This window comes from Mauremys reevesii, linkage group 3 (genome assembly GCF_016161935.1).
Source record: "Mauremys reevesii isolate NIE-2019 linkage group 3, ASM1616193v1, whole genome shotgun sequence".
Classification (NCBI taxonomy): domain Eukaryota; kingdom Metazoa; phylum Chordata; order Testudines; family Geoemydidae; genus Mauremys; species Mauremys reevesii.
Genome location: NC_052625.1, coordinates 49,819,503 through 49,840,929, shown reverse-complemented (window position 1 = coordinate 49,840,929; position 21,427 = coordinate 49,819,503). Strand labels below are relative to the sequence as shown.

General features: G+C 41.7%; 1 protein-coding gene and 1 long non-coding RNA gene across 2 annotated transcripts in view; one reads left to right on the top strand and one right to left on the bottom strand.

The window, feature by feature from the left end:
- The first annotated feature begins 10,704 nt into the window (after window positions 1-10,704).
- On the top strand, window positions 10,705-18,696 carry LOC120401729. The gene is made up of 3 exons (XR_005596680.1): window positions 10,705-10,763; window positions 14,801-14,838; window positions 18,639-18,696. It is a non-coding gene; the product is annotated as an uncharacterized LOC120401729 (long non-coding RNA).
- The window catches only part of LOC120401728, a 30,684-nt gene continuing 22,872 nt past the window's right edge, over window positions 13,616-21,427 (bottom strand). The window contains exon 2 of the transcript XR_005596679.1: window positions 13,616-13,866. The gene's annotated coding sequence lies outside the window, so the exon portion shown is untranslated. The remainder of the gene's footprint in view (window positions 13,867-21,427) is intronic.

The window sequence follows — 21,427 nt, the reverse complement described above, 5'->3', positions numbered from 1 at the left end:
TTGCCACCAGCACGTGGATAGAAGCGCCGGAAAAATGAAAAGTGTGTATATTGTAAGCGCTGGTTAAACAACCCCACAGTAATTCTTATTTGCTGGAGGTTTTAGAGAGCAGATGTAGGATTGGCAGGGTCTGGGAGCTGGCTATATTGTTCTAGCTCATTTAGAGCCAACATGGAAAGAACACGGAAAGCTGCATTTGTGCGTGTGTGTTTGTCTTTTGCCATCCACTAGTCTAAGGTTTCTTGGATTCACACTGACACATTAAAAAAAACAAAAAAAACCCACCAGGTTGGTTGCCGTCCAAAAGAAATATGACTTATATCAGCTGCTGCATGAGAGTCTCTCAATTGCCTCTGCTAAGCTGCCTGTTTTGCTGTAGCAAGTGGCCATGTGCTGTAGCACACTGATTGCCCACTTTGGTGGTATCGGTTGCTAGAATAAGGGCAAACAAATGAGGAACCAAATATAAAAAGCAGCCAGCAGCACTGAAGAAGCATTACAGCTGCCAGGCAATAACTTAGATAGTTACAGCTGCCATCACCTAGTTCACGCAAGCTTTTTAATATCTTTTGGCAACGCACAGTGTCACAGCACAAAAGGAAAGTTGGCACTTCCTAGCATACTTTGTTTGACATAACTGTAGGCAGAACCCAGCTGATACCTTCATCAATGTGTATGTGTTTGCTCTTAAGGTACATTTTAGCAGATCAAACATTGTTTTTCTCTTTCTGTTGCACACACCACTGTTAAATCATAGGCTGGAACCAGCCCAGATTAATGGGAGAGCGCTCAGTATGCTGGAGCATACGGCCAGCCCCAGCAGCAGCACCCCAGATAAGGAAAAAAATAATTACTGCAGGAGAGGGGTGGGGGAGGGAGGTTAAAAAAATAAATAGATATACTGCTTTGCCAAAGTGTTTTCCTTTCCAGCCAGGAGCAGCAGCAGCAGGAGGAGGAGAATCAGGCCAAAGTCTCTTCTCCATTTACCATACTTATAAAAAACCCACAAGCACAAACACAGATCGTCACATACACATAATTAAAGCATCGACATCCCTTACTGTGATTTACAATCCACACCACCAGAAATACACAGGCGTTCCCAGGATTTCATCAATGTTTCATCTGGTGCTCTTGGCACATCCAACCTCTTCCTCGGACGCAGCGCATGCTACACCTTGTTCTCTCGGCCATGGAGAGGTGCTGAGCTGTACCCCACTTTTTGCTGAGGAAAGACAATCAGTACTAAATGTGTCAGTAGAGCTGCATGATTTGCTGCTCTGGCACCTTGTCTTACAGGGCACATGTAAAAGGCTAGCCTGAAACTCAATCTTGAGGCGGTTTTTGATCATTGCGAGTCTTCTACATGGTCCATGATTCTAGGTTACAAAGTATTACAAGGAACCCAGGAAGCTCAGAACAACGATGATGTTATTTCATAGCATCAGTAAGTGACTCAGTGAAAACACAAAGAAGATACAAGCCTGTGCCCCATAGAGCTTACAATCTTGAATGACTTGTGTTAACTTTTTTTATTCTAAACTTTTGACCTTTGTATCACCTGTTTACCTTATTTTATTGGTAATTCACCCTATAAAAGAAATGCACCCATTGCTCAAGCCTCTGACTCTTTCACTTTTATTGCCAGTAATTATTTTTACAGGACTAAAAAATTGCACTAAGAGCATTACAGCACAAGAAAGAGAAACCGTCCATGCTCCAAAGAACATAATTTTAGATGTGAAACAACAAGTGAGGGTAACAAGCAAACAAACAGAGAGGAAAGAGAGAGGAAGTATCATTATCCCTCATTATTAAAATGGGAAACTGAGGCACAGGAAGGTTAAAGTGACTTGCTCCAGGTTGTGCATGTCTGTGGGAGAGTCAGAAATTGAAACCAGGTCTGCCAAGTCCCAGTCCAGTGTCTGAAATATATGGGCAACTTAATTACCCAATGTGAAGGTGGTTTCAGAATCTTAACTGAAATCCAGATCCGAATTTTGAGGCAGGATTCTACCTCTACAATAGGTTGAACCAAAGACCAGATCCAAACACCCCAGAATTTTGGGAATTTCCAAATCTGGATCCGAATTTTGTGTATTGAGCCTCTGTGGCTCCCATTCAGGAATGACTAACTGGACTAACCACACAAGCTTAAGCAGCTTTCAAAATCAGGACCTATGTAATTGCTTATTACAACAATTTATAACCCACTGACAACCCCCCCCCACACACACACACCCCTTCCTTTCCTCCCTATGACTGGAGGGATATTAAGGGGCCACTTCCCCTTGAATGCTCCCTTGAAATACGTGTTCACTACTTACGCTAAACAATCTCTTCCATCTTGTATTTAACTGTGATACTCTGAGGCCTATGTAATGTTTACACTATGCCCTTAGTGTGGCAAGGTGCACTGTGTAACTGCTCTTTGTTGGCAGGAGAGAGCTCTCCTGCTAACAAAATAAACCCCACCCCAATGAAAGACAGCAGCTTTGTGGGGGGGGGGGGAGATGCTCTCCTGCTGACAAAGTACTGTCCACATCAGGGCTTTTCGTCGGTAACACTTTTGTCAGCCAGAGTTCGTCTTTTTCACACCCTTGACCGACAGAAGATATACCGATGAAAGTGCAGTATAGACATAGCCTACGTTTCCCAGCTCTGAGGAAGAGCTCTGTGTACACTCAAAAGTTTGTCTCTCTCCCCAACAGAAGTTGATGAAACAAAGGATATTACCTCATCCAACTGGCCTACATTCTTCATGTAAATAAGTTGAAGCAAGTTCAGGTCCTGGCACAAAATTTAAAGGGTGGGGCTATTCATTTTGATCTGCCTGGGATGAGGGGAAATGATTTGTATAAAACTGATCATGCAACAAACTGATTTTAATGATGGGTTGGTGAGTAGAACTGTGTTATGGGGGAAGGGGATTGACTGTGGCTGGAGGTGGGGTCTGTTCATCAAACGAGGCAAGGAGAACTGACTTACTGCCAAGAAGAAATGGTTCCTGTCTGGGTGGGGCTGGTTTTGATTTGTCTGGGGAAGGAGGGACAGTGTGAAGATGGTGAGCAATCAAATTTGAATCTGGCGGGGAGGAGAGTTGGTTTTGTTTTTTAAGATCCCGGGGGAGGGAGGGGTTGTGGTGGAAGCAAGAGGGAAGATGGTTCACAAGATGCCTTCCCTAATAGGTCTACAGTATGAAAACATTTTGCAAACCCATGATATACAGTAGAAAGAAATGCACACACAAAGACAGTCCCAGATTTACAGTCGCCCACCAAGGTAGAACAGGTGGCTGTAATATAATAAAAGTGTGTTACAAGGAACTAGTCATGAATTTTAATAACAAAAACGCCTACAGACAAAATAGAATTGTAGTGATGCTCATCTAAAACTAAAGAATTCAAACTATTATAAAATGACAACACAGGGGATTACAGAACCAGGGTCTGCTCCTGCAATTGCTTACACAGACGGTAACTCCACTAATGTGAGTCATCCCAATTGCAAATCCTTCAGCTAATAGTGTTTAGCTAAAAGTGTTTGCAAGATCAGGTCCTAAAGACACCACACCCAAACAATGGAGGGATGAGTACAATGGTATTATAGTAAAGCAGTGCTGCAGCATCCCAGCAGACACAGCCAAATCCTTGCCATTTTGTTTGGACTGAACATGTGGGATTTTCAGTTCTTTGAGTATTTCAACCTACTCCAGAGAGCTGGAGAGTTTCTTAATTGTAGTGCTGTCTCTTTTTTTATGATAATGGTTACAAGAAAGTGCATGTGTATCAATGGAAAAATAGAGGAATAGATTCCCTAGTACCTCCTCTTTCTTTAAGCCCCACACTTCCCAGTCATACGATTTATAACAGGATTAGGAAAATATTTTTTTATGCCCAGCCCTTACTAAAACAGTGGCAATGCAACACTGTGCAACACCAAACAATGCAAATCCAGGTTACTTTATGTCAGACTTCAGTAGTACAGGAGCAATAAGATAAAGTTAAGATAAGATGATAGAAAACACCTAAACTTTGGGGAGCTTTGGATCCTGACCTAAACTCTGCAGCTAGGATCCATCCATCTCTATTAACAGGCTAATTATTGAGTTACATCAGTCTGACCATTCCTTTGACTCAAAGAAAGCTCAGGTGGGGAGGGAGAGACAAGAAGAAAAACAGGGATAAATTGTTTATTAAAATAAACTGGTTTCCTTGGTAACTAGATCTATAACTGTGGTGATGTTGCTATTATTTTAATAATGAACAGAAAGGTTTGATGTGAAGTTACATAATCCAGGCTTACGATGCAGCGTCTGCTCCATTGGCAAAGCTGACTCCAGATCTTAATGGCAGACGGCAAACCTCAAAAGGCTCCATTGTTCTATTTGGATCTGAAAGCTTGGATGCTCCCAACCGTCTTCCTAGGGAGAGGTGCGCTTGTGCTGCTGAGTTACCAACCAGCTCACACATGGTGGGTTTGGAAGTTCACCTCAAACTCCTTTGTTACTGACTCTGAGCTCCCTTTCGGCGGCACTGGGGGGAAAGGAGCAGAGAAGGGGATGGGAACAATTCCAGTGAGACAACAAATCAAATCGTGGGCCTGGTTTTGAACCGAACTGGTTAGACACATAAATGTGTGAGATTTTCCTGTATGCAGTTGCCACAGTTGTGCACATAACCATAGCTGCTTGCACAAATGATCACTTTGATAACCGGTCATTTATTCTTGCCAATGCCTGTGAATTTCCATGGCTAACACCCAGTAGCACCCATTTGTGCCAGCCTTCCTTGGGAAAGGGTATTTCTTTTATCTCCAGTACTTAGCAAAGCCTCAGTAAGAAATTAAAAAAAAAAATTGAATCACCTTGAAAAAAAAAAAGTTTAAATGACATCAGTCCTATAAAGGGTTACTCACACATGGAGCCAGTGTATAGTCATGGGTGGTGGATATCGAAGGCCAGGGGAGGCTAAGCAGTCAAATGGTTAAACACACACACACACACACACACACACACAAATCACATTTCTGTAACAAATCAGCACTCAAGCAAGGAAATTCAAAGCTAAAGCTAGCGCATCATGCTTAACATGGCCCTTTCTACTTCACGACTGCAGGAGTTTCAGAGCAGCACATGATGTTGCAAATACCACACAATATGTGCTGCAGCGATACTATATTCACCACACAATGAATTAAGGGCCAAAGGAGTGACCTATGAACAGCTTTCCATCAATTCTTTAAAGAAACGCCACATAAGTTTAAGTCCATCACAACAAGGCTGCAAGAAGATGCGGCAAACTTTAATTAGCAGTGGAATCAATAACCTCACTTGATATTTTGTAGTTTCTGCCATTATTTTTTTCAAACCAGAGGAGTCATTTTAGTATCTTTGTACTTAAAACAGCGTCCATGTGGTTTAGAGAGGCGTGTGTTGTTGGATATTTATTGTAAGGGGCTTCATGTGGTTAGAGGTCAAAGCAGAGTACTTTCATCTGTGCACCACAACTCTACAATCTCCTTATGTCACTGGGTAGCCCTATCTTCAAACCTTTAATATGACAATTACTGAGGATGTTCTTGCAGTTATAAGAAACAGAACTCAGAGAACTGAGACCTGGCTCTGGGGTCTGTCCCAAACTTTCTGTGTGATCTTTGCTAAATCGTTCAGGCCAAAATTTTCAGAAAATATCCACTCATTTTGGGTGCTTCCAATTTTGTGTGGCTTCGTCGAGACTCCTATGGGTTGATTTCCAAAGGGCTGAGTTCCAGCAACTCCCACTGACTTTTCTGGCACCTCTCAAAATCAGGTTCTGGGAATTTCAAGTTGGGCACCCAAAAAACTGAAGCATCCACAATTAGTGGGAAATGTTGGTCTTTAGCCTTTTTTCTTCAGTGAATCAATATGTAAAATTGGGATAATGCTTGTGTGTCTTGCAGGGGTGTCGGGAGACTGAAAGGAGCACTATCAACTTCTATTTTGACTACTGTATCAGGTACTTATATGGCCCTCCATTACCATAGTATTGGAGCACCTCAACAGCACTATTATCCCCATTTTACAGATGGGGAGTGGAGGCAAAAAGAGAGGCTAAGTGACATGCCCAAACTCACACAGGAAGTCCGTGGCAGCATAGGGATTTGAACACAGACTTCCCAAATCCTGGGCTGGGCCATAGTCACTGGGTCATCCTTTGCCTCACCCAGCCTCTTCATTCTCCCCTATGGTTGAAAATAACATCTAAGATAACCAGAACTGTTACTGATTAGAGAAATATTATATATATATTATATTAGAGAGGAGAGAGAGAGAGAGAGAGACACACACACACACACACACATGAGACAGAGACAGTTAGTTTTGTGTTTACATTGTGCCCTTGACACCCCAGTTTGTGAATATTCACTTTCACTCTTTGCCACTAAATGGTCACGTTCAATTAGTTTTTGAGAGTCTTTCACACAACAAGAAGAAAGAAAAAAAATATTTTTACAAAATAGGAGCATGCAATTCAAAAAGCACAAAAGTCAACAGGAGAACTCAGAGCCAGGGTTAGGACTTGAAACTACTTTAATTCATTTTGAATTTACTTTGATTTCAGGTTGATGGTACCGCTTGAATTCTTTCATGTTTGTGTGCTTACAATAGCACTTTTTTTCTCCTAACAAAGTACTATTATTACCTAGTCCTCTTCAAAAATAAGTGTTTACGATCTCCATGAGTAAAAAATGAGTTTAATATTTTCTTGTTTCTGTTTGAAATCAGTGCATGGCTACTATCAACAGCAAATGAAAATAACTTAGGGCCCAATTCTATCCCCCTTATTCATGTTGATTAATATCTCATTCCAGCAGTTAGTTTCACTGATGGGCAAAGGACTAGTTACAAAGTAAATTACTAGTCAGCATGAGTCAGGGTAACAGAATCCAGCACTCATCAAATAACGTGAGCGATGTCTCTAAACACAACACTCTCAAAGTTAATTATTCTCACTGAGTTCTCACTTAAATTTCTAATGCAGCACTGCAGCTTTAGTGGTACCTGATCTAACCTCAAGCGTCTTGGCATATGCAAAGTATGATGTTTAGGATAATATTATCATCATCCTTATGAAAAGTGAAAAAGCTTTTAAAGTAATTTATCATCTATCACTCTGCTTGGTGCTAGTTCATGCACACACAAACACGTAGCACAAACTGTAATGCATCAGAACGTCTCAGCAACAGCCTTCACTGAACACGCCCTCAAAAGCACTATGCTTAATTAAAGGAAAAGCATTGTCAGCAGGATGGTGGGGAAAAAAACTTTAGGATAGGGTAAAACGAGATATATAACTTACAGATGTTAATCATCTAGGTGTTTGATTTTATTCTAAAACAGAGGTGCACCTCCTTTTAAGTGGATGTTTCAGATCCTTCTCCCTAAGCGTAGCAAGAATTAGAAATGGTAAAAAGTGATGGGGGAGAATACAAAAATATACCAATGCACCTGTCTCTCTCTCTCTATTTTATGTTTTTGTTGTTGCTTTTTTGGAACCACTGACACAAGATAGTAAAATGCAGCACTAAAAGGAATGACCTAAATCCTTCGATGTCCAAGCTTTCACTTCACTGAATACTAAATTGCAATGCTGCCTGGTTCAACCGGATGGCATCAGAATGAGCAGCAAATACAGAGAAGCTGGAGGATTTTATAAAATCCCGATGGGCCCGATCCTACAAGAGAAAGAGCACCCTCGTCTCCCATGCTCTTCACAGTAAAATTAAAAGGTGTTTAAGAATTTTGTAAATAACTAGCCCCTTGCGTTGCATGTAGAATTGAACCAGCAGCAGATCACAGGTGCAATATGCTCTCGGGAGTCTGCCTTCTGTAAAACGTGGTGTTCTGCTCCAAGTGAATCTTCTGAATTGCCTGAACGAGTAGCTTTGATAGAGCACATTGCAGTAGTTTAGTTATGGGGTGACAAACGCATAGGTAATTGTGGCAAGGTTTGCCTGAGAGGAAAGGGCACAAATACAGGCAATTCAGCACAAATGCGATGTGAAAGCAAATGAGAAAATTAATCAGAACTAACATGGGATGCACTAACACCTTTTCCTTCTTGTTTTTGACATAAAGGGGAGCTTTGATGAATTATAATTTTGTTTATCTATTTTATTTCTTCCACTTTATGAAAGGCACCAATGTGGGACTCTAAGTGCCAAGAACCTTATTGTGAGGGTCTTTCAAACACTGTATGATGTGTCTAAGTCTTTGTTGGATCCCCAACTGGCAAAGTACCCGGGCTGTTCCATTACCTCATTGTCCAAGAAATTCACTGTAGAACTCTGCAAGAGTCAGTGGCCAAAAACCCCCACCAGAAAACAATAGTGCAGACAATTCCATTTGATTCAACACCTTTGTCCTTAGCGAGAATTTTTAAATGTACCCATTTGGGGGCTATTGATCCTTGGTGTAACTCCACTTGTTTAAATGAACTTATACCGGGGGTGATTATGGCCCCGTGACCATAAGCTGGAAAAAATTAAGCTTGCTGAGGCTTTGGCACACAAAGAAGAGAAGAACCAATCAGCTCCAGAAAATCCAGGGATGCCTTAGATTACAGTCTCTGTGTTTTTCCTGGGTTTTTGTAATATATTGTTGCATATCAGTTACAAATGTGTGAAAACATTAAAGTTGAGCCAAATACAAAATAAGCTAATATCTTGTGTTTTCTGAAAAATGCAAGCTTAATTAGAGTTTAGGTAATTAAAGCTTTCACAGTTATAAAAAATACAATACAGCCATTTATGCAAAGCTTCCTTTGAGCGAGATTTCAGTAAAATACCATGTAATGTGCAGAACATCGAAATTTTGCTCCCAATTGAACCGCCTGCAATGCAAGTTTTCTTCCTAAATTTCAGGCTCATGCACCATAATTCTTCTGCCTTGTGGATTTAAACTCAGTTGCTTTGTCTTCATTTAAAAATAATGAGCAGTTTCCACGGGATTTATGGACACCTACAAGCTGATTCACAAAAGCACAGATACACTGTGTGTATGTACGTATACATAAATACATACTAATATCTGTTATAGCATACATGGCCAGCACACAAAACATATAATTAAAGGTTGAAACTTACATTCTAAATCACTATTATTAATTGTTATTATTATTACTTAGTACTGATACTGTGCTTGGGGCTGTACAAAACACAAGGACAAAGATGGCCTGTGCCTCAGAGTCCACAGCCTAAGGGTATGTCTATACTGCATGCAACCCCATGGTTTGCAGCATAGACATATCCTAAAATGGCAAACAAAGGCTCCAATCAGTAACTTCCTGAGTGCGGGTGGACTCCTGTACCCATCTGGAGCCACATTGACTTCACCGAAAAAGTTGTAGGCTCAGGACTAATAACAGGGCATAGAAGGCTGGCAGTGCTGTGAGGCTCTCAGAGAAATAGCAATAGAAAATGCAAAGAATCATTCTGACTTTGATGATCAGGAACTGACAAAGCAGCCACAAAATCTTTCCAAAACAATACAGATATTGGGCCAGATTCTCTAGCCCAGTGGTTCTCAACCAGGGGTACGTGTACCCGTGGGGGTATGCAGAGGTCCTTCAGGGGTACATCAGCTCATCTAGATATTTGCCTGGTTTTACAACAGGCTACATAAAAATCACTTGCGAAGTCAGTAGAAACAATGACTTGTTTATACTGTTCTATCTACTCTACACTGAAATGTACATACAATATTTATATTCCAACTGATTTATTTTATAATTATATGGTAAAAATGAAAAAGTCAGCATTTTTTCAGTGCTGTGACACTTTTGTAGGTTTATGTCGGATTTTGTAAGCAAGCAGTTTTTAAGCGAGGTGAAACTTGGGGATATACAAGACAAATGGGACTCCTGAAAGGAGTACAGTCGTCTGGAAAGGTTGAGAGCCACTGCTTCAGCCTGTGTACAGCTGCTTTGTACCACTCATGACAAAAAGGGGGCCGTAAGCCAGATGCAAATAGACAGCAGAGAATTCTCCTGGTGTAGGGAAACAGCTTGCTAGTAAATCTATACTGCTGCTGGACCCTGCCTCTGCCCCCGCTTTGTGGCATAAGGAGCATGTGGGGGCAAGAAAGGAGGTGTCTGTGCAGAAGGAAGCGTGGCAGATTTCTACTCTGCTATCCCAATCTATGTAATTTATAGAGGTCTGGCTGAGTGGCACTGAGGCCAAGGTGGCCCTTAGAATCCATGAGCAGATTACAGCTCCCTGCCATCCCATCCTTCTCTCCAGCACCAAACAGAGATCTGTCGCAAGAGAGAATCTGCCCCTACATCCTCATAACCACTAGAACGGTGAATTTTATTATAAAGATGGACCATGGCAGATTGACTAGGACACCTGTGTAGCATAGACCATCATTCTGACTGGGCCCAGTACAGTGCCTTCGGCAGAACAGAGCTTTCGGAAACTTCAGCTGATCGAGAGCTACTGGAGGGCTTCAATGAGTCAAGAAACAGTCTCAGGATCTGTGATTATATCAGTGGACCGTTAATTGACAGAAAGCCTTCTGTATGACACTCCAGTAGATACATTTGTATGTTTAAAAAAATCAGAAAAGTGTCTGTGAAACTTTAACCTGTTTGAATTTAAGACATCTGTTTTAAAAAAAAGATAGTCTGTCTATTTTATTTATAGGGAAACTGGAATTTCCATGTGAAAAACTGAGATCCTTGTCCCAGAGAGGAAGTTAGTGAATAAGTGATTCATCTCTGGTGAGTATAAGTGAGATGTCAATAAAAAGTTGTGGTTAAATGGGGCTAGGATAAACAATATTGTACTGTACACTCACCGCGTGTTAGAATTGTTGAAGGAGAGGGGACTTTACACATGACTCATTCTTTGGTGTGTAGATTTCTTCCCTATGCAGTCTGAGATCTTAATAGAAGCTAATAGGGTTCGTTTCAGCTTTACAGCACGCACCAAGTGCTATTACATTGTCCTTATTGACAAAAATTGCCAAGGCTGTGCTGAGGGACAAGGAGTATGAAACATCCCATTAGAACCATCAGAGCTATGCCACAGAAGTTCAGCAAGAGAAACTAACTTCCTAGAGTGAATGCCTATCTCCTAAAGAGGAGTGGGGAGAATCTTAATACCTGGCCTACTAATTACCTGGGAGGGAAGTTTGCAGTAATTAAAACTGGTTTCAAAACTTTTTGTAGATAATTGGGCTTTAAAAAAAAATCACTAGCAGATAATTTTGTTCTATTTTTAAACCTTCTGATTCTTTCTTGGCAATCAGTGGGGGAAAAAATCCAACCTGGAAGTGTCCTTCATTTTTATTTACATATAGCCTTACCTGCTCTTTTGTTGATAAATTGAAAGCTGGATTTGAAACAAAATAATGATAATATACAGCTGCATGGGCAGATTACAAAAAGCAAAGAGCCCGACAACAATCTACTGTGGAGCGAAGAGATTTCTAACTTTCTTTCCATCAACAAGTTTAAAAAACATTGTCATGCAGCTTTTAATTGCCATTAATAAAGTGGAGATAAAGCCCTCTGGGTCTTACTCCCAACACCGTGATGTTGCAAGTTAATGATATATTAGCCAATACTGTATATCATGAGCTCAGAGAAGGGTCAGAAAGAACAGCCCAGCCCAGGCCGGGGGTGGGGGCTATATTCTATGGGTAACCTTTGGCCTGCCAGGGCTGTCAATCAACAAGCCACATGCATGGCTACTGAGTTTCTGGTAAACCTCCTTTCACACCTATGAATTCTGTCAATTATCATCCATTATCAGCAGTTCTTTCAACAGCTACATGGCATCTATAAATTGATTGAATTGCGAGATCTCAATAGCAGAGGTCAATGACTCTGAGCTATTGTTTTTAGTGGTTAAACAAGTACTTGGAGAATTATTGATCCACTGCTGTCCTTTTGGATATTCTCATAGGACCATACAAGAAACGACTGTTTGTTTGACTTAGCTACAGATGGCCAAAAAGATTTATAAGGAAAAAATATAAGAACTATAAGTTAATATAAAGGATTAGGAAGGCTTTCAGAGAAACACTTGATGATTTAGGCAGAGATCCCCAAATTGGTATTTGCAGTCAGTGGAACTTCGCATCATAGCTAGTTTGGAAAACAAGAATCCCGGTTTGCAAAAAAATGTCAAGGTTTCAAGAATTGCTTTCATTCTGCGTTGGAACAAAGCAAAGCCCTTTTAACGTTTTAAATGAAAAAACAAGAGAGACCCTCCCACTCCAGAAGGAATTGGTTCAGAACAAGACTTGAACCTGGGTCTACCCCAGCCCTGGTGTGTGCCATAACCACTGGGCTATGACTATAGAAGCAATCAGCCTCTCCCAATCAATACTTTGGAACGGTTCAGTTTTGTATAAAAATAAATAGTCATTGGACCAGAAAAATAGACTATTAAGCCTGGAGGAGGCACTCATGTGAAATGTGGGAGAGCCAGGTTCAAATCTCCAGCTTGCCTGATTCTCTTTCGGGTCCAGTGAATATTTAACAGGTCCCTGCTCAGGCTGATACTTGGATATCTCACATTCCAGGGGTGTGCCCTAACCACTGAGCTGTTGGCTATTCAGGGGGCAGTTGGTCTCTCTCCCTCCCAGACCACTGAAACCAAAACTTGGCAGTTTCAACAAATCAGCATTTTCCAATGAAAAATGTTTTGTTGAAAAAATTCCTCACCAGCTTTAATCACAACCTTATTCTGCAGTGTGGTGAGTCGAGCTCGGATACGACACAGACAGGGGCCATCACAGATCGAAAGAATCATGATGTGATGCAAATGTCATAATATCAAAGTCTGTTCCACTGAACATACTGCTAAAGGCAGAATCCCTTTTTGCACTATACTGTCCAACCAGGTCAATTTAATTATTCATAGAAGATTGACAAGAAAAGAAAAGTATCACAAGGCCCCATCCACCTTGTTTCTTTGCCAAGGCCCTCTTGCAGGAGGAAGGATACTCTTGTAACTAAATCACACCGAAGGACCTGGAGCCAGGAGGCCTGGATTAAAGTTCTGCCACAGACAGCCAAGTCTGTGCTGACTTGGACAAGTTACTTAAACGCTTGGTGCCTCAGTTTCCCCACCTGTAAAATGAAATAGTAAATGGCTCACTAACTCACAAGCCATTGTGAGGCCTAATTCATTAGTGTGTGTAAAGAGTTTTGAGATCCTCGGATGGAAGCTGCAAAGTATTATTATTAACATGATAAACTTGTTCAGATAGAACAGTTCTCTCTTCTGACTAAACTAGTTTAGGCCTGCTCGTTAGGTTGACTCATTTGCAAAGCTCTGCTTTGGAGTTTACTAGGCCTGAGTTTTCATCCGGTTGAAGTTGCAGGAGCAGAGAATGATGATTTGGGTATTCTACATGTTTAGTATTCAAACCTCGGTGCTCAGTTGCCTTTAGCATCTTCCAGCTTCAGGGAAGCATTGTGCAGCTGTTGTGAATGTGAGAAGCTGACAGAGACCACAAAATCCTGAAAGAATTTAACCATGAATCATATATTTGCATACAGGCCCAATCCTGTAAAGTGCTGAGTGCCCTCAATTATCACTGGAGCCAATTCATGTGTAACCTAAATCCATCAGTAAGAGAGTTGCATTCAAAGTCCCAGTAGTATTTTAAGCCAGTCTTGATATAGTTCTTATGCTATTTCCTCATAAAGATTTTTTGAGATCTTGACTTCAGTGGGACACAAGGGTGCTTGACACTCTGGTAGGATGGGTCTCAAATAGCATAAACTCACCAATCATCAGACGGACATCCACAGTACAGTTGGGTTTCATCCTGCTAGATGTGTATCGCTGCAGTTGCCACAGGTTTCTCTAGAGAAAGAAATCAAGAGGAAAGATCATTGTTTCCCTCACAATTTGCAAGACTATCTGAATTAAAAATGGAAGTTTTGTCATTTGCATGGCAAAGGGAGAGGGGAAAAAGAGGAAGTATTGTTAGGTGTTGGTAATGTAAAAACATAAGTATGCTGTTATTTATGTAATTAGTTATTGCTTTCATTATGGGTGCAGTCTTAATGGTTATAGTATTTATGTATAATTACCTTAATATTCACTGAAATTTCCAAGTAGCTCCCTAATTAACTGTCTCAAATATATAATTACATTGCATCTTTACGCAAGACTTGCCTAATTAATGTAGTTACACCACTTCTTTTGTGAATGTGCATTATTAAATGCTCTTTGCATCATTCTTCTGACTTCTTGTAATTCACGCTTTACAAAAATTGAGACCTTGAATTAGAAACCTCCATGAGCGACCAACTCCAAAAGCAAGCGCCAGATGACACCTTTTCTTGGGGGGAGAAAAAAATTCTTATTAAGCCTCATTACCACTTCCCATTACAAAAGCTTTCCAACTGGATGTGAAAGAAATCCCAGGTAGCATTGTTTTTTAAGAGGAGATAGAAAACACTACATGGGGTTTGAAGAGAAGAGCTAACTGCCAGCAATGTGCCCAAACTTTGAAAGGCCTGCTTCCCCTGCCAACCTGTCAGGGGGCTGAGTTATGACATAATACTGCCCCAACAACTTAGCAGTATCCAGCGGGATTTTCAAAAGCACCCAAGCACCTTACTCAATAGCCGCAGAGCTTACAAAAATGTAGAGGGTAGGGAGCTCACTAGTACTATCTGTTGGTGAAAAGGGGAAGTTCCATAGGGGAAGGAGCTGCGTGCCCCCATCTTTCGGTGAACTCAAGAAAGAATGGCCAAGGTCGACTTCACAAACTTTTTACCTACACTTTTAGATAGACAAGAGTTGGAGGAGCTCTTTTCCACCATGGTGGTAAGTACAGCTACAGAGAGTTTATTTGCGTAATAAGCCTCTATCCAGAAATTCTCCCCAGGGCACGCTGGTGAATTATCAGAACTGTATATGAAATCTGAATTGGTTGGGTATTGGGACTAACCTTAGAAGAGAAAGAAAAGGGATTTGAGACTCCTAACTTGTGGCAAGGACTCCGCTCAAGGGTTCTCTATGCCATAGATCCCCCTCCACTGAAGATTTTGCAAAGGGATGATACAGAGATGAATGCACAACAAGAGATAACACAGAGGTGGCTTTGAGCTGAAGCCACAGCGTATGGCAACAGGACTGACCCCAACCAACACCAATAAAGCTGAAATCGCTCTAGCTGGGTTAACGTGGAGGAGCCTTAGCATAGGCTCACCAGAGAGCACTTCCTGTAGGGGCTGGAGGCAAGTCTGCTACCCATTGACACCAAACCATGAGTGGGGTGTAGCAGAAGGGGAAGCAGTGTGTTAAAGGGACAAATGATTACTGGATGTCCGCACCAGTAGGTTGGGAACTGACAAAGTACAAATGCCGAAGATACTTGGGGAATGGGTTTAGGAAGGTGGGTTTTTTTGTTTGTTTGTTTGTTTTAGTTATTATTGATTTATATGTATTGTTTCGTGTTTTCCCAAGTTGATTCTGTCTCGCCTTATGCCCTTGTTTTATACACAGACTCAGTAATTGCCAGGGGAGAAGTATCATTTGCTAAGGACACCCAAAGAAGATAATTTTGGGTCAACCTGGTGGTGTTTGTTAATTTTAAAAGGAACCCCTACATATGTGAACCCAGCCCTGGCAGCTGCCAATAACACATGAGAGAAAGGTTACGCTTATATAGATGGGTTTGAAAAAATCATGCCCACTCTTTGGTCTTGAATGTATGGTTGGGACCCAATTATGTTGGAACCATGTTACCCAAACTGCATCACAGCCCTGCAATGATCCTTCACCAGGAACAATTTGGTTATAGATAGCAAAGTAGCAGCCATATTAGGGCTGGTCCACACTAAGAAGCGGGGTCGAACTAGGGTACGCAAATTCAGCTACGTGAATAGCGTAGCTGAATTCGAAGTACCCTAGTTCGAACTACTCACCAGTCCAGACGCCGCGGAATCGAAGTCCGCGGCTCCAAGGTCGACTCCGCCACCACCGTTTGCAGTGGTGGAGTACCGGAGTCGACCGCGGCGCTTCCGGAGTTCGAACTATCGCGTCCACATTAGACGCGATAGTTCGAACTCCGAGAAGTCGAACTCACCGCGTCGACCCGGCTGGTAAGTGTAGACTAGCCCTTAGTCTGTATCCGCAAAAAGAACAGGAGTACTTGTGGCACCTTAGAGACTAACAAATTTATTTCAGCATAAGCTTTCGTGGGCCGCAGCTCACTTCTTCGCAAGTTTTCTTCCTTTCTGGCACTAGCTAAGATTTCATCAGTGAATATTTTTCACCTGTGAACAGTCACCAGATTTAAATACCGTGACTGTGCTAAGAGGTGTGACATGCGTGGAGGAAAGGAATCAGCCTGGGTCACTGAAACTGATCTTGCATTAGGGAAAGCCAGATGGGTGCCTTTCATCTATCAGCCTTCAGCACTGGCAAGAGCAGTTCTTTCCACTAAAGGCCGCAGCAACTCCTCTCCTTCCCCTTAGTGAGGAGCAGCCAGGCTGACTGGAAGCTACATGCAGGGACAAGGAGATGAGGCAGTAACAGGAGATTCTGCCACAGGCAAGATAACAAGCCAGCTCCTGCCAGTGCTGGGGACCAAAAGCAGCCAGCATAAGAAAGACAGCTCTGCCATTCTCCCTCACAAAGGATCAGGGTCAGTGGAGCAGAGTAAATCTGATCCTCAGAGTGTCTGTTCCTTCAGGGAATAGCCCAGCCTAGTATCATCCTCCCTATGCAATCACCCTAACTCACTCAGTCCCTATTACTGTTGAAAAAAAGTCACATATGGTTCGTTCTCATCCACTTTTCAGCTCCTTTCCTCCCCAGGGTCTGACTTCTGTTGCTGCCACGCCACACCTACTAATCAGCTTCAGTGGGAGTACCCTGAGCACAGCTGAGAGGCGTCTTCAGGGGGCAGACCTAGGAGCTGTCTGCCTACAGCCAAGAGTCCACCAGCAGAAGCCAGGCAAGGGGGCTGCTGAGGAAAGAGCAGCACTACGGCTGCCTGCCTGCCGCACTGCTGCCAACATCGCTGCGACATTAAATAGAATGGCACTTACCCAGGACAGGAGTTTTACAGTCCAAGACTGTTCAAGCCACACTAGGTGTGTCGGCAGCTACTGCACAGTAAAATGGTAGCCTCCATCTTGGCTGACCCACCAGGAATGGAAGTAAGGCCCCCCAGAGCTAAAAGCAGGAGCTGATGCTAAAGAGCCAAGGCTCTCCAGCTGGGGCTGTAACTTGTATCCTCGGTGGAGCAGGCACAAAGGAGGCACCACGCTCTGACATACTGACTTGTGGGTTACACCAACAGCAACTGGGGTTTCTTTAGTGGTAGGGGCCTGCAGGAGCATGTGAGTGGTATTGACATTAAGTTCCAAATTCCCAGGCTGCGCTATCTGAGGTGGCCAGGCTCTCTAACAGTACTAATACTTTTCATCACATTTTAATATAATATAATATGAGATATACCCATCTCCTAGAACTGGAAGGGACCTTGAAAGGTCAAGGAGTCCAGCCCCCTGCCTTCACTAGTAAGACCAAGTACTGATTTTTGCCACAGATCCCTAAGTGGCCCCCTCAGGGATTGAACTCACAACCCTGGGTTTAGCAGGCCAGTGCTCAAACCACTGAACTATCCCTCCCCCATTTCAGCAAGTAACTGTCAAATACAGGAAACGTAGGCATATCAAACCAAAGGTATAGCCTGGAAAAAGGAGCCCAGGATAGAGCCAGGCCCTTAACACCCACACAAATCACTAAGCACCAGCGTAAGGATACACTTTGTAGAATGAGGCCATACAAAAGTGAGCAGCCCACTGGTAGCCAAGGGACTATTCATGTAAGTAAGGGTTTGCAGGATTGGGATCTCAAATTGTAGGCCAAAATTTTCAAGAGGAGGAGTCTAAAGTTAGGCTACTTACCTAAGTGCCTGATTTCACTGAGCACACAACAGCTTCAATTGACTTCAGTGGGAGCTGCTGGACCCTCAGCACTCAGAGATCAGGCTACTCATTTAATGGCTCACATACATGCAATTAGTGGGGAATTTTCAAAAGCTCTCAACATTGGCCTAACTGTTCATACTGAAGTCAAAAACATCCTTGACTTCAATGGGAGCATAATTCGGCCAGTGCTGAGTACTTTTGAGTACTTTTTTAAAAAGTATTCTGACTTTAGGCACCAATTGTTTGAAATCTTGGCCATATTGTATTACTCAACACTACTATTATGGCATTGTCTACCACTACTCTTCTAAAGGAATGTTTAGAGTTCCTTAGAAGTCTCATGAGACTGTATTTATAGGTTTAAATATTGGATAAATATTAATAGCTTATAATACCATTGTATTGTTAACCATTGTCTTTTTAAAACAAACTCTTGCCTATTAAGATGCAAGTTAATATTTATTATTTTGAATGAATACACTAATCATTTGTGCTTTCAGTTCACTTATGCTTTAATATGGTAAAACAATGGCCAGTTCTGCAATATTTTAGCTAGATATTTTTTAAATACTGGCAGAATGTGTTTTATTAAACAGGTGACATGTGCATGGAAAATATAGTGTCTCTCCAATACGGGATTTTTCCATTGCCTTTTTTTTTTTCTTCGTTTCAATTTTGTAGTACGCAAAGAGTAACCAAAATAGCCAATCATACAACATCTGGGAGACAAAAGACATACAGGAAAATACAGCAGAAGGGGAAGATTCATGAAAACAGGAAACATTAAGAGGAGAGTGAAAATATGTCAAAACAAAGGAGGTAATAGACCGCCAGGGTGAACAAGTTCACCAATCAGCAGAAGTTCCTCAAGAGTCTTCAGAGACTCGTAAGGTGACGTATTCCCCACACAAAAGAGCAGGAACCTTTTTAACCTCCATTTTACACACATACTAGTGTGGTAAAAGTGGTCTACCTTTAAACATGCCAGTTCTTCCCTAGAGACCTAGATTAGGTTACTTCCGTTTTTGCAGTATGCCCTATATAGAAAACACTTAAAAAAACATTGAATATTGAGGTAATGTTATTGTGTTATCAAAGACAATTGGTTACCATTATAAGTGCCCAGTGCATATGTTATATAGAACTAAATCAAATTCTGCAAAGAAAGTATTTGCAAATACTCAAACTCGAAATGGCTGTTTGGTTCAACTGTATCCGTTGCCTCTTTGCAAATTTCAGTCAAACAGTTTTTTGTTTGGATGGATATTTGGGGAATAGCTGCTCTTTGCAAACACTCCCACATTCACAAGTGGACAGTAGTAGACATTCTTCATTTTACTCTTCAAAATGGTTTCACCATTCATTCCGAGAGCAGAAACAATATTCTGTGGCCAACTGCATACCAAAAAGAAATAGTGGATATTCAAAGTGAACAGTTTGCAAACAACCCACAGGCTGAATTCTGTTCATCCATACTATTCAACCAATACTTCAGAATGACTAATCCAGTTGCAGAAATCAGGACATGGTACAACATGAGGAAAATGAAAGCAAAGGCCATTGGGCAAGAGATTAAGTTGGCTTTAAAGCCTGTCAAGGGCCTTTCTGAGTGGTCCATATAGAGAAAGCCATTGTAAGAAGTCATCCGCTCTTGAATCTGTATAACTTTATACTGAAAAGCAACCATGTATCATTTGTACAAAGAGAAGCTACTTGTGTGATTTTTGCCAGTAACAAGTCACAATCCTGACTGTGGAAAAAAAACAAAACAAAAAAACCCAATGATTTCAGGATAATTTAAATAAACTTCAGTAGAACCTCACCATTTTATAATCTATACCAAACAAATTGTAAGTTCTCTCCACTTCTTGGCAAAAAATTTCTAAGGCACAAAGGGTGGTTAGATAACCTTACTCCTGTTGACTTTCAAATGGGAGGTAACTACCTAAGGCTATGAACATTTGAAAACCACCTCCTAGTAGCACAGTGATAAAATGAGGTCTCCTCTTCTGCCTAAGGCTTTGGAGCTTTTAATATATGTATGTACCTATACACTATGAACTATCAAATCATTAAAATCCAGACTTCACTTCTCAAAATGAAAGAAGTACATTGTGATACAATCTTATCTTCACTTTTTTTTATTCTGTTCCAAATATAGACAGACACATACTTGTAAATTTTAGGAATTTGCAACGCATCTTTAAGATATTAGTGCAAACTAGCAAGAGTTTACTATATCAATAAATTTTTTTCTAGTCAGTGGCTTCAAAAAGACACACCTAAAAGGTAAGAGTTAGAGAGGACACCAAAACCATTTGTATGGTATACAGACCATTCTCTCTACAATTACATAGTTTCCAAGGAATCCAAATTATTTGAAAATTGGAGAAAGGAGTAACTGGGGTGCAAAGGTTAAATAAGAAATTACAGACCTTATAAAAGTAACTTTTTATTGTGAAATCCCTTGCAATAAATCACAAGAGATGGTCGAGTTCAGGATCCTGAAGAAAGGAGAGCAGCAGAATACGGACCCTGGACTTCAGAAAAGCAGACTTTGACTCCCTCAGGGAACTGATGGGCAGGATCACCTAGAAGGCTAATATGAGAGGGAAAGGAGTGCAGGAGAGCTGGCTGTATTTTAAAGAAGCCTTACTGAGGACACAGGAACAAACCATCCCGATGTGTAGAAGGAATAGTAAATATGGCAGGTGACCAGCTTGGCTTAACAGAGAAATCTTCGGTGAGCTTAAACACCAAAAGGGAAGCTTATTAGAAGTGGAAACTTGGACAGATGACTAGGGAGGAGTATAAAAATATTGCTTGAGCATGCAAGGGTGTAATCAGGAAGGCCAAAGCACAATTAGAATTGCAGCTAGCAAGGGATGTGAAGGGTAACAAGAAGAGTTTCCACAGTTATGTTAGCAACAAGAAGGTGGTCAGGGAAAGTGTGGAACCCTTACTGAATGGGGGAGGCAACCTAGTGACAGATCATGTGGAAAAAGCTCATGTACTCAATGCTTTTTTTTGCCTCGGTCTTCACAGACAAGGTCAGCTCCCAAACTGCTGCACTGGGCAGCATAGCCTGGGGAGGAGGTGAGCAGCCCTCAGTGGTTAGAACAGGTTAAGGACTATTTAGAAAAGCTGGACATGCACAATTCCATGGGGCTGGATGCAATGCATCCGAGGGTGCTGAGGGAGTTGGCTGATGTGATTGCAGAGCCATTGGCCATTATCTTTGGAAACTCATGATGATTGGGGGAGGTCCTAGACAATTGGAAAAATGCAAATATAGTGCCCATATTTTAAAAAGGGAGGAAGGAGAACCCAGGGAACAGCAGACCGGTCAGCCTCACCTCAGTCCCCAGAAAAGTCATGGAGCAGGTCCTCAAGGAATCCATTCTGAAGCACTTGGAGGAGAAGAAGGTGATCAGGAACAGTCAACATGGATTCACCAAGGGCAAGTCATG